This window comes from Protopterus annectens, chromosome 13.part0 (genome assembly GCF_019279795.1).
Source record: "Protopterus annectens isolate FY-2018-M chromosome 13.part0, PAN1.0, whole genome shotgun sequence".
NCBI classification, from domain to species: domain Eukaryota; kingdom Metazoa; phylum Chordata; order Ceratodontiformes; family Protopteridae; genus Protopterus; species Protopterus annectens.
Genome location: NC_056747.1, coordinates 1179976032 through 1179988553, shown reverse-complemented (window position 1 = coordinate 1179988553; position 12522 = coordinate 1179976032).

The window sequence follows — 12522 nt, the reverse complement described above, 5'->3', positions numbered from 1 at the left end:
AAACCCTGCCAGGTACAGTCTGCAGCTGTCTCACAATTCCCTGTATAGGGCAGCCACATGGAGGAACTGTGTGCATGCAGACACACACACATAAACAACAAACCTAGGGCAACCACATACCTGCACACACGACATCACCAGTGGCCCACACACATTGAAAAAATTGTATGGCTCGGTCTAGACCTCTGGCAAACCAACAACACACCCTGTGCATATGATGATACCTGTGCCACTCCCTGACATCCATAACATTGATGCAGGGACAGGCTAACATGGTGCTGATGCACAGGGTGAATGTACAACAGTGTAGCAATGGAATGATGTGTAGCATGTTGTCAGCAGTAAAGTGAAATGCTAATATCTTGGAAGGTGTAGCTGTGCAGCCATGATGCATCATAGCTGTAATTAACAATGTTGTATGGTTGTCACCATTATCTATTCTGATTGTGTTGTGTTTGTCCATGTGCCACATGGCTGATGGATGTAGTGGTGTCAGATAGCCTTCTACAGTGGACGTCAGTAAGTGTAGTGGGTGGTGCACATGCCATTGCTGGGTACAACACACAGAGCCTTTGGTTTGGATGCAGTACAGGTACAAGACTGTACACATGGAGGTATGTCCCCGTGCAGGTAACACATCTGTTGCACATGTAATCCCACCAAGACAGGATAGGCACAACCACACATTGCTATATATGCAGTCTGCAATGTGGATGACATTGAACATGCTAACAGCAGGGTGTATGTCCCTCTCCCCACTCTACTGCCCCACCTAAGTAACATGTGTGTGCCAATGTCGGTGGCATAGCCCTAACGTTAGGAGGGTGTGAGGCACTCAACTACTGTGAATGGTGTAAACAACAACTAACAACCTGATTATATACACTGTACAGTATTACAGACAGCTATGTGGGGGATAGATGCAGCAGTAACTGCAATGATGGTGGATGTGTTTACAGCAGCCACACCCAGTGAGTTATAGCAACTCGAGTAGTGCTGCACGCCTCTACAGTGTGGAGGAGGGCATTAACACATCTATAACCTGTGAAGGACTGTATGTCCAAGGGATGGCACCTGTGGAATGTTGGTATTTGCCAAGCAGTCCTGGTGGAAACATATTTTGTGAATGGAGGTAGATCCCTTAACAACTACACACATTCCTACATGTGGGATGGTGTACAAAAGCCTGTTATGATCTACATAGGCACTGTGTACCTCCTAATCCTCATCTACACAAGTCATGATTGGGTAAAGGAGGTATACCAGGTTCAGGTTGTATCCCCTGCCTTTGACAAGTCCAACATTGGCGGGGTCCCATGTGTTAAGATTACCAGTGACATTGCCCATGGGTTCATTGTTGATATGTTCCATGTCCCTGCAGACCAGAGTCATCAGGCTACTGGGTAGTAGTTCCCAGCTGACATGGTGGATTTATGGTCGTCCTTGCCAACATTGGTAAATCCATTGTCAGGTATAGGCCTATTGGATCGTATGAAGGATTCCAGCTCCTTACTGCCCCTGCCCAGGGAGCTCCCCCAAGCATGACACGTCACTTGACTGTACTGCATGATATGTTAGTAATGCCAGCCTGACATCCTACAGGTGGGATGGAGTACTGTTAACATGTACTGCCCTTGTTGTGTAGGGCCCTGTTTATGGGATCTGCTGAGGTTGGTATTGTATTGCAGGCCAGACATGTTTGGCTGGGGGGGGATACCTATCCATGCCAGATGTATGTTGTTTGGGTCTCTCAAACCCATCAATGGTGCATGTGGTCATATATGTTGTGGTTACATTCCCAGTTTCATCTACAGATGTATGTCCATATATAGCTATATTGATATATATGTGTTCACCTTTGAAAGGGAGCCAATAATTTCTTCGAACAGCCCTTTCTGCAAACTGAAAGGACAAAGTCATAATTTCTTACTGCACCACAGTTCAAAACACAGAAGTTCTAAAGGCACCTTCGCTGACTCCCGAACTACAAGATGGAATACATATCATAATGCATGGGGGCATGCCCCCTGCACCCCCTGTCTGGGGCAGGGCCCCCATAACCCCCCTACTGTGATATACTAACTCCTAGTTTGCACTACAGTGGGCATAGGCAAATATTCCCCATCCCCACTATTATGCCATCCACACCCAAATTGCCTAATCTGCAATGAGCGAATGCATAGTAACATTCGCTCATTGCACACTCGATGCATGTATTGCAAGATTGTGCAATGTTGAGAACATACTTTTGGCCTTCCAGCTTTTGGACACATTGATTTTTCCCTTTGAAAGGTGAGCCATATATATGCTGACATATATGCATTCCTAGTGCTGTATATATGTGGACATATGGATGTATACATATATATCTATGGATGTATGCATATCTATGTATATGTGTATTTATTGGCATATATATATATATATATATATATATATATATATATTTCTGTACCTATATCTACATATATAGATATGTTATATCCATTTAAAAATGAATATATATACATACACAAATACATCTACATGGCAGAATACATTCCCTGTAGTGTTGTATAACTGGGCTGGATGATATGTATGTAAAAACATCATGCTTATGTGTATCTGCCATGGCTTAGTGGTAAATCACTTTGTGTATGGTGTGCAGGGTCCTGGTTTTGAACCTTGCATGAGCTGTTTATTTTGTTGCTGGGCAGAACACAGGCTTTTGGATACAGAGTGAGTAAGGTACTTTAAAGCAGTTGTAAGTGGGTTTGCGTGGTTTTGCATGACGGTAAGCACTGCTAACCTCCGGTTACGTTTTCATGCACTCAGTTAGCTTCTAAATTGTTTAACCTGTGGAGGCAATGCTTAGCTCAGCGCAAACCTGCGCAAACCTGCTTACAACTGCTTGAAAGTGCCTTAATCACTCTGTATACAACGGACCATGTTCTGCCCAGCAACAAAATGAACAGCTCTTGAAAGCTCAAACCAAGAGCCCTGCACACACTAGACAAAGTGATGTACCCCTAGGCCATGACAGATACACAGATATTCACTGTTTCAGAAACATATCAGCCAGTCCTGTCATGCAACAGTACAGAGAATGTATACCAACATCTAGATGTTTGTATATTGCAACCTTAGCAGATACAACATATTCATATACGTATATATATATATATATATATATATATATATATATATATATATATATATATATATATATATATATATATATATGTTGTTTTACTAACTCTATATACATATATATCACTATCTATGCACATATAGTTATATATCTGTTAGCAGATAAATATATCTATACAGGTATATATGGCCATACATCTGTAGATAGCAATTGCAGATTAACAAATACACCTATGTCCACATGCACAGTTAATGGGGTTGAGAGGCCCCACACATTATATGTCTTGTACGAATAGGCATCCCCCTACAGCCAGACACATGCACCCTGGAATACACTACCAAGTCCAGTCTGCCTACAATAGAACATGTAATATGTGGAAGCCATCAACATCCCCAGGATACAGATACACAGACATGCAGATACAGATGTACATACACACATATATATATATATATATATATATATATATATATATATATATATATATATATATATATACACACACATGTGACTACACATACACATGCAGATATATGTACAGTAAGATACATATGTAGGAGGTGCATACAATATGGAACAGCCACTATGCCTACAGTTAACACCTGGACAACTGGACACTGTATGGGTGACACATACTAATGTCAATTGTTGCCTGCAACATATACCCATAGAAAGGTCATAGGAAAGACACCACACACAGGTTTGCGGAAATGGGAATCCTTTAATTGTGTACTATAACAGTTCTATATGCCATGTCATATAGCTGTTCAGATACTGACAACCATATAAATGGAGTACTGCAACTGTGAAACAGTTACACTAATACAGTAGTCTGGAAAGGTTCACAACTGTTGCTGTCCAGGCCAAGCCCTTAAGCATGTACAATACTGCAGACAGACTGAGCCACAGGGTACCACACAATCAACAGTATGTACTGCAGGTGTGTAGTTCAGCAGCCTCTATCTACACTCTGTACAAACTTCGTAGGAGGTAAAGACGTTTTGTGATCAAATGGGTTGTACCCACTACATAACAAGGCATAACACACAGAACAGTCTGTATGGCAGGAGGCAGTAGGCCTGCAGTACCCAAAGTCATGTAAGTAATGTCAATATAGGTGGAGTATATGGTACTGCACATCCAGATACCTTGTGGCAGCTCACCCCTGATACCCTCACATTTTGTAACAGCCTAGGTCATTTATGGTGCTCCCCACCTAGACTCAATAATACAGGCCCATATACCACTGTTACATACACTGGCCTCTGCAGTGCATAAGGACACACGTGTTGTGTAGGTGATGCCCACACATATATGGTACCAACCCCATTGTATGTGTGGGGGATACAACAACAGTGGACTAATGGCAGCACTGGCAGTGCTATATACTCACAGCCCACTACAGAACAACCCCCAACAGCATGACATATGTGCAAAGCTTAGTATGTAGATGGAGGACAGAGGCTGGAACACAGGCACATATGTGGAACACTGTTGCCATACACTAAGCAAGGTGCTGGTATTACAGGATAGTCTGCAACATACCCTTAGTCAGGGAATTGAGGTTAGAAATAGACATGGATGTAGCCATGTACTGATAGCATGCAACACACACACTCCCAATGTAATATCTGACACAGGACCTAACACATGATAGGCATATGTCTGTCCAGCAAAAGATTAGGCCCACAGTAGTATGCTATACAGACAGACTGCATTCCAAGGTACACTAGTATGTACGCACACACACACACACACACACACACACACACACACACACACACACACACACACACACACACACACACACACACACACACACACACACACACACACACACACACACACACACACACACACACACACACACACACACACACACACAGGCACAAACACACACACCCTGTAACACCTGTACTATGCAAAGCACAACACAACTCTACCCACAGTCTGTCTGTAGTTCCTGATCCTCCTACAAATATGTGGCCGCTCTGAGTGTGCAGGTTCTCCTGTAAGAGGTATTGCTATCAGCTGTTTGTATCACTGATGTCCACACACAGGAAGGATGTCCATCACAAAGGAAATTTAAAGGGACCACGCCCACATACTGTAGGGATTTATAGTGGGTAGTTGCCATGACAGTGGTAACTGAATGTAGTACACATGTGTAATTATATATATATATATATGGCTATCTGGATAATAAGTATATGTATATATATTTCCACCATATGTCCTGGACATAGAGTGTAGCCATACCCCAGCCCCTACAGTCCCAAAGTCATAGTTCAAGGGGATGACAGGTATGTATAGCAGGTATATTACTAGACTGTTGCTACTGTAATTGGAATTGTCTTCACAGACATGGTGTGTGTGGATGCTGACATCTGCTTATAACATGTGTGCCACTGGCTACTGACAGACATCCTAAGAAAATCATTGTAAAGTACCATCGCTAGCATGTAATGCCCCTGTGGAGTGCAGCACAGATATTGGCCACTGTATGTGGTACTTCAGACATACCCTGTACAGTTCAGAGGTATACACATAATCCCTTAGTACACCACATGTGTACCAGGCCTGACAATATGGATGCATACAGCCATCTAGATGGGTATAACACATAATGACTGGTATACATTTGGCACCATAGGTGTTGGATTCACACACTCCTGTCTGGCCTGACACATAATGACTGCTGGTACAGGGGTGCCATGGACACATACTACCCACGAGATATTGACATACATCTGTACAGCATCCCACTGCTCTGTCTGACATACACAACATTTAAAGGAGGCCCAGCAGCAGTACATCTGGCAAGTATCTGCACATAACATCCCACTGGTTAAGTACACTAAGCTGCTAGGCATGTAACAATGCACTGTACAGGCTACAGGCAGACTGGCTCAACACTGGCCTACACCTCGTATGGGGGAATGCACATGTACCTGCATATATAGCAGGCTCAACAGCCATGTTACAGCACAGGATAAGATACACATGCATGACAGTGCATAACCACAACCAATGTGAACACAGCCACAGCCACAGCCACATATGGTAAGCTAGCATAATATTACAATATATGGACTATCTGTTCTACACCATCCTCATATGTGCCACTCACAGAATGACCCTACATATGCTGGACTGCTACACAGTTTGGTCTGATGGCTGTCTGTGGTATGGGACATGTGTGCGTATGGCCCTACAAACATATACGGCAAAACAGTACCATACAGTGGGGCAGCATGTAGCATCTGATAGAAGGGGAGATAGAACAATGACATCTACCACAGTCTGTACACAGGCTGAAGTACATATTAACAATACACATACTGCCGACATTCATCATCACTACACAGACCTCAGTACTGTACAAACATCCACAGAATGTCCAGCTTATGTCATGACATATAACCCTACTGTACATGACGTGTAGCAATCTGATATATCACTGGCTTGTTATCAGATATGATGACAGTATTTATGGTGTATAGCACATATGCATCACTTCATGCACGCCATATGTACAAAGGTTGACAGAGGTGTGGCTGACAGCACATGCACAGGGCCAATATAGACATGTTGCTGTGATAACCTCATATATTTTCCATTGTAATGGGGTTTTTTGCATCATATGTCCTATGAGGGATATGAAGTCAGTAACTGTCATGGCCTTCACCATCTACAGACTGCAATCCTCATACTACCTTCTGCATTCCACAGATTGATGCACTGTGGCTAACACATGAAACTATAGGCACAACACTGCCCAGTCTGCAGATGACCCTGCAGATGGGGATTCCTCATATACATGGAACTGCCATGGGAGGTATTGTGTCATGTATGACAGGCATATCCAGACAAACACTGTTAAACCAACATTACTCCAAATACAGTATAGCAGCACTTACAGTCTGAAGTCAGGTCAGGCACATCCCCCTCCTGTTTGTTGCCCTCTTTCCACAGTGTCTGTTGTTAAAGGTAAATCCTTAATCCATCTGAGATGCTGTTTGCCAAACATCAGATCTAGTTCCTGCTCACAGTGACTGCAAAAGGCCAACACCACCATGATGTTCCTAGGTATTGGAGTATGTTTCCATGTAATTGGCTATGAGATTGTTACCACAGTTTTTCCACATGCAATCAGCTGGGGAGGGCTGCAATTCATGCAGAGGAGATGAGCTGATCTCAAGCATAACGTAACATACACGTGCTTCTGCCTAAGCAAGGCAGGTGTGGGTCTCCACATCCACCAGAGAGGGAGTGGGGGAGGCAGACTGAGGCAGATACATGTCAGGGAGGGGTGGGAAAATAAAACTGAAGCATGTTTGTGTCACACACCTACCAGCACAGGGTATCAAACCCCCAACAACTATGTAGTGCTATCACAGTTCGATGCAGTTATTGGATGCACCACATGGGTTACCAGAAGTAGGGCACTCAGAACATATATGTGAGGGTGAGTGACATCTGCAACAGGGATACGGTAGATATACGGTAGGTGTCATACACATGCCTGTCTGCATGAGCAGGTGCCAGCGTCAACACAGGCACACTCACATAGGGATGCACACACATTGACACACTTGGCAGGGCCAGGAATGCAACTCATCACTAGTGGGATTGCCACAACACATCAATGTGCAGGTATCACATGCACCACACGGGTCATACAGAGGCTGTATGGGCAAAGAGTATGAGGAGATGTCAGACATCAGACAGCATGCTTCAGTATGCCTTGGGGGTTGTAGTAAGTGTGGATGTGGACATATGCACCATACAACATACACACACAAAAACACAGGGTGCCAGTTCTGACATGCATGGGTGCATGTCTACATGGGTGTGTGGTGGTCAACTGTGCCAGCAGGTGCCAGTTCTGACATGCATAGGTGCATGTCTACACGGGTGTGCGGTGGTCAACTGTGCCAGCAGGTTGTGCAAGGGTAGGAAATGGATATACCTTGGCATCAGGCCACATGACAATGGTCTGCATTGTGGCTCAGGCCTGTAGTTACTGCATTTGCCTACAGAGGTGGGCATTGCATCCCCCATCCAGTCAACTGGGTGAATATTGTGTGTGGCCAATGCTGTACACTACATGCCATGTATGTGTTCCTTAGTCTATGACATGGATGGTGTCTGGGATGTGCACACCTCCCACATGCATGCACAGTGACATGTGGAACTGTACCTGGGGTGTCTGGCCCATGTTGTGAACACAGATTATCATCAGATGTGCAAGTCTTGCCCACCTGTGGCAGGAACTGGTAATGGGCAGCAGGTTTACCTTTCACCTACATTGATAGCATGCCAACAGCCTTCCCTGATGTCAGTGTTATCTGTCCAAACAGGGCATGTTTTCAGGCATGCTATGTCTGTTGTGAATCACATGGGAAGGCACCATAGGTGGTGCAGGTGTCCATTGGGGAACATGGTGGAGGTGCACTGTCTGCATGTACGTGCGTATTGGATGAATGGGCAGGGTGACATGCCCTCTGTAGCCCACTGCTATCACTGCATAGTTACTATCAGTGGCCAATATGCAATGTACTACCCACATATTGGCTGTTGCCTAGGCATGTGTGTGCATATGACACATGGGTTGAGTGTGTGCTCTGGGTAATAGTGGGGTTGATAATTTGGATTGCCTGGCCTTGATGTCACATGTATGGGATTAGCTTTGCACCCCAGCCTCCCAGCTAATTTACATTGTTATCCCTGTATGTTTGACATTGTGATATTTAGTAGAGCCACCATAAAAGTAATAAGCAAAACCCTCCACATTGCCCACAGGTGTCACACACTCACCTCTACACAGGACATGAGTTACATACACACACACACACACACACACACACACACAGGCACACAAGTCATGTCTGGGAGTAGAACCCCTACCTAACTAGTTTATTACACTACAGCACTATGCAGTTATATGTGCCACGGACATTACTGGAGTACTTTTTCCCCAAAGGTGTATTTCACAGTGACTGACATCAGCAGGATTACCAAAGTAGAGTATTTCAACTGTACTGTGAGTGACTAGTCTAAAATACATTGCTTCCTGCACAGACAGTGCGACACACACAAACCATCCACATCTGTCATGTGTGAGTATAGAAACCCTGACCAAGGCCTATATCACACTACACCACAGAGCAGTTATAGGTTGCACCACAGGGATTACTGAAGAACTCTCTCCCCAAAGTTATATTTCACAATGAATGACATCAGCAGGATTGGCAAAGTAGGGCATTTGAAATGTATTGCGAGTGAGTAGCCTATGATACATTGCTCCATACACAGACATTGAAACACACGCAAAAAACCCAGAACTGCCATTGGTGGTGATAGAACCCTACCACAGTTCTAACTCACATGACAGCAGTACGCAGTTACAGGATGTGCTACCAAGATTACTGGCCTATGACTTTCCCAGAGGTGTATTTCTAGGTGAGTGACATCAGCAGCCTTGCCAAACTTGAGTATATGAATTGTACAGGGTATGAGTGGCCTAAAAGCATTGCTCTCTACTCAGTCAGACACACACACACACACACACATAGTTGCCAGGTCTGGGGTTAGAACACCTACCTAACTACTTTATCACACTACAGCAGTACACAGTTACAGGACGTGCTATGGAACTTACTGGGTTATCATTTCCACAGAGGTGTATTTTTAGGTTGGTGACATCAGCAGCCTTGCCAAAGTTGTGTATATGAATTGTACGGAGTGTGAGTAGCCTAAAAAGCATTTCTGTCTACACAGTCAGAGACAGAGAGACACTCACACAAGCACACACTCACACAGTTGCCAAGCCTGGAGTTAGAATTACTACCTAACTAGTTTACCACTACAGCAGTATGTAGTTATGGGACGCGCCATGGGGATTACTGAGCTACAGCTCTCCCAAAGGTGTATTTCACATTGGATGACCTCAGTAGGGTTGTCATGATACTGCTATGGGGAGGGCGGTGTGTGCATGGGCCGTAACCCATTCATGTAGGGGTTGACATGCCGCATGCGGGCACACACGGGGTCATATGCCACAGGTAAGTGTATACAGCTACTAGGTGACTACTTCCTTGTACAGACATGTTGCACAGCTGGCACATGCAACATGCTGTCATGATGACAGATACCGGTGGCTAGTATCTGCAGTGAGTGACACCTGCACCTCATGTGTTTGGGCCCCTTTGGCTGTGTGCTGGGTGGGACAGGCCCAGATAGCTCCTTGTCACGGTCACCCTCTTCAACACATCTATGTCCGTCTACCTTTGGCTTATTATAGTGTGTTGTCCTTACATATATGTCTGTATTCCTATCCACTGTGTGTGCAAGGCAGGAGTGGTGCATACTGATGTGTCTGCATTAAGAACTGCAACTGCCAGATATGTCTGGTCCACTGGTGTTTTCTGACATGGCCTTCATGTGTTTAAGTGTGTGAGCATGCCCAGTATGACCTTTCAGTATGTTGTTGACTGACATTGCCTTCATTCCTCCAAGTATGTGAGCATGCCCAGTATGGCCATCTATATTGCATGTGTGGATCAAGTTCAGGTAGTTTGTACTGCGGTGCTGACCTTTGTGTTGTGCACTGACAGGTAACATGCTGTGTCTTCAGGGTATACATTGGTCATTTGGCATTGACTGTTGCTACATTTCTGCACAGTGGAGGGGGGGGCACCTGACTGTTTTTACATTTCTACACAGGGGTGGGGGGCACACCTGACTGTTACTATATGTGTACATAGGATGGTGGGGCACACCTGACACTTTTACACATTTGCTAGGACTGTACTGGTATGTTGGGTACACCATTTCTGTCTGTAGTTTTACCTATCGTACTGGCTAGAGGCATACCAGTGTACTACAGATCTTAGTTTTAACTACCTACATATTAGTTTCTGACTTTCTAGCCTTCACAACTTACTTTCAACTGCCTGGCCTGCTGTAGTCTGTCTGTGTAGGCCTGGGGGAGGGGTTACTCATTGGGCTCATTCAGAGGCCATAGTACAGCATTTGTTTGTGTTTGTCTACACCTATCCTGCTGGCTGTGACTGTTGTTGGGTATGTGCCCCCCCAACTGGCATGTGTGAGTCACTTACCTTGTGGGTGTCCCAGTATTGAGGGTGGTGCTACAGGGCTGCCTATGTTGGATGCACATAGTATACTCCCTATACATGGTTGAGCACAGGTAGTGTCATGTTTGGCATCCCTTTTACTGTATGTGTGAGTTGGAGAGAGGTGTCATTCCCTGGATCCCTACTGTGTTAGTGCATGTGCTATGCGTTGCCTCTTTGCCAAGGACAGGGCATACTGGGCACACCTCCTTCTGCCTACTGGGGCAGGCTCAGGTTGTTCCTCCTATGAGTCACTCTGCACCTGTGCAGGCCTTGGCACTGGTGGGGGGCTGTGTGGCCCTGCCCCATGCTGTTCCTGCTGACGCTGTTTCTGCAGAATCATATTGTGTAGCATGCACATGCAAGGACAATTTGGGTACACGTAGTTGGTGAGTACTGCAAGGCTCCACCGGATGTTTCCAGGCACCGGAACCATGACTTGAGCATCCCAAACACATGCTCTATTATGATTTATGTTTGTGCGTGTGCCTCCTTATGGAGTTCTTGTTCAGGTGAGTGTGCATTTCTGATGGGTGTGATGGGTGTCATCAGCCATGGCTCCAGTGCGTATTCAGCATCCCCCACTAGGTGACCATGTGGGATGTCCCCAATGGCAAATGTCTGGTACAGCTGCATCAGATGCCAGATGTGGGAATTGTGGTAGCTTCCAGGGTAGCCAGCACACACATTCATTATTATGCCCTGGGCATTGCAGATGACCTGGCAGTTGATGGAGGGTAAGCCCTTGCTGTTGATGAAGACCCTACCCTGCTCACCTGGTGGTGCTTTAATGCATATGTGCGTGCAGTCTATTGCACCCACTACCTCAGGGTATTCTGCTCTTTGGTGGAAGAGATGCATATAGCTGGCCAACGCCTCACAGGTGATGGGGAAATATATGTGCTCACCGACATGTGCTGACATGGCATCCAAAAACTGGTGGAGTACCCTGGATGCTGATGCCTGTGAAATCCTCATCATATCCCCAGTTGGCCTTTGGAAGGTACCTGTAGCTAGTATTCTTAGGCCTACACATACCTTGGTATCCACTGGGATGGGTTCCCCTCTGTTAGTTCTGTGTGTGAGGCATGGCCGGCACAGCTCAACAATTTTCTGTAGGAGATCCCTGTCAACCCTATAGCAGTCCACTATCTCCAGCTCATGTAGCCCTTGGTAGGTTACCCTAGGTCTGTAAACTCTTCTCTGTCTCCTCACTGTGGGTTGCTCAGCAGCATTCACATCCTCACCACCCTC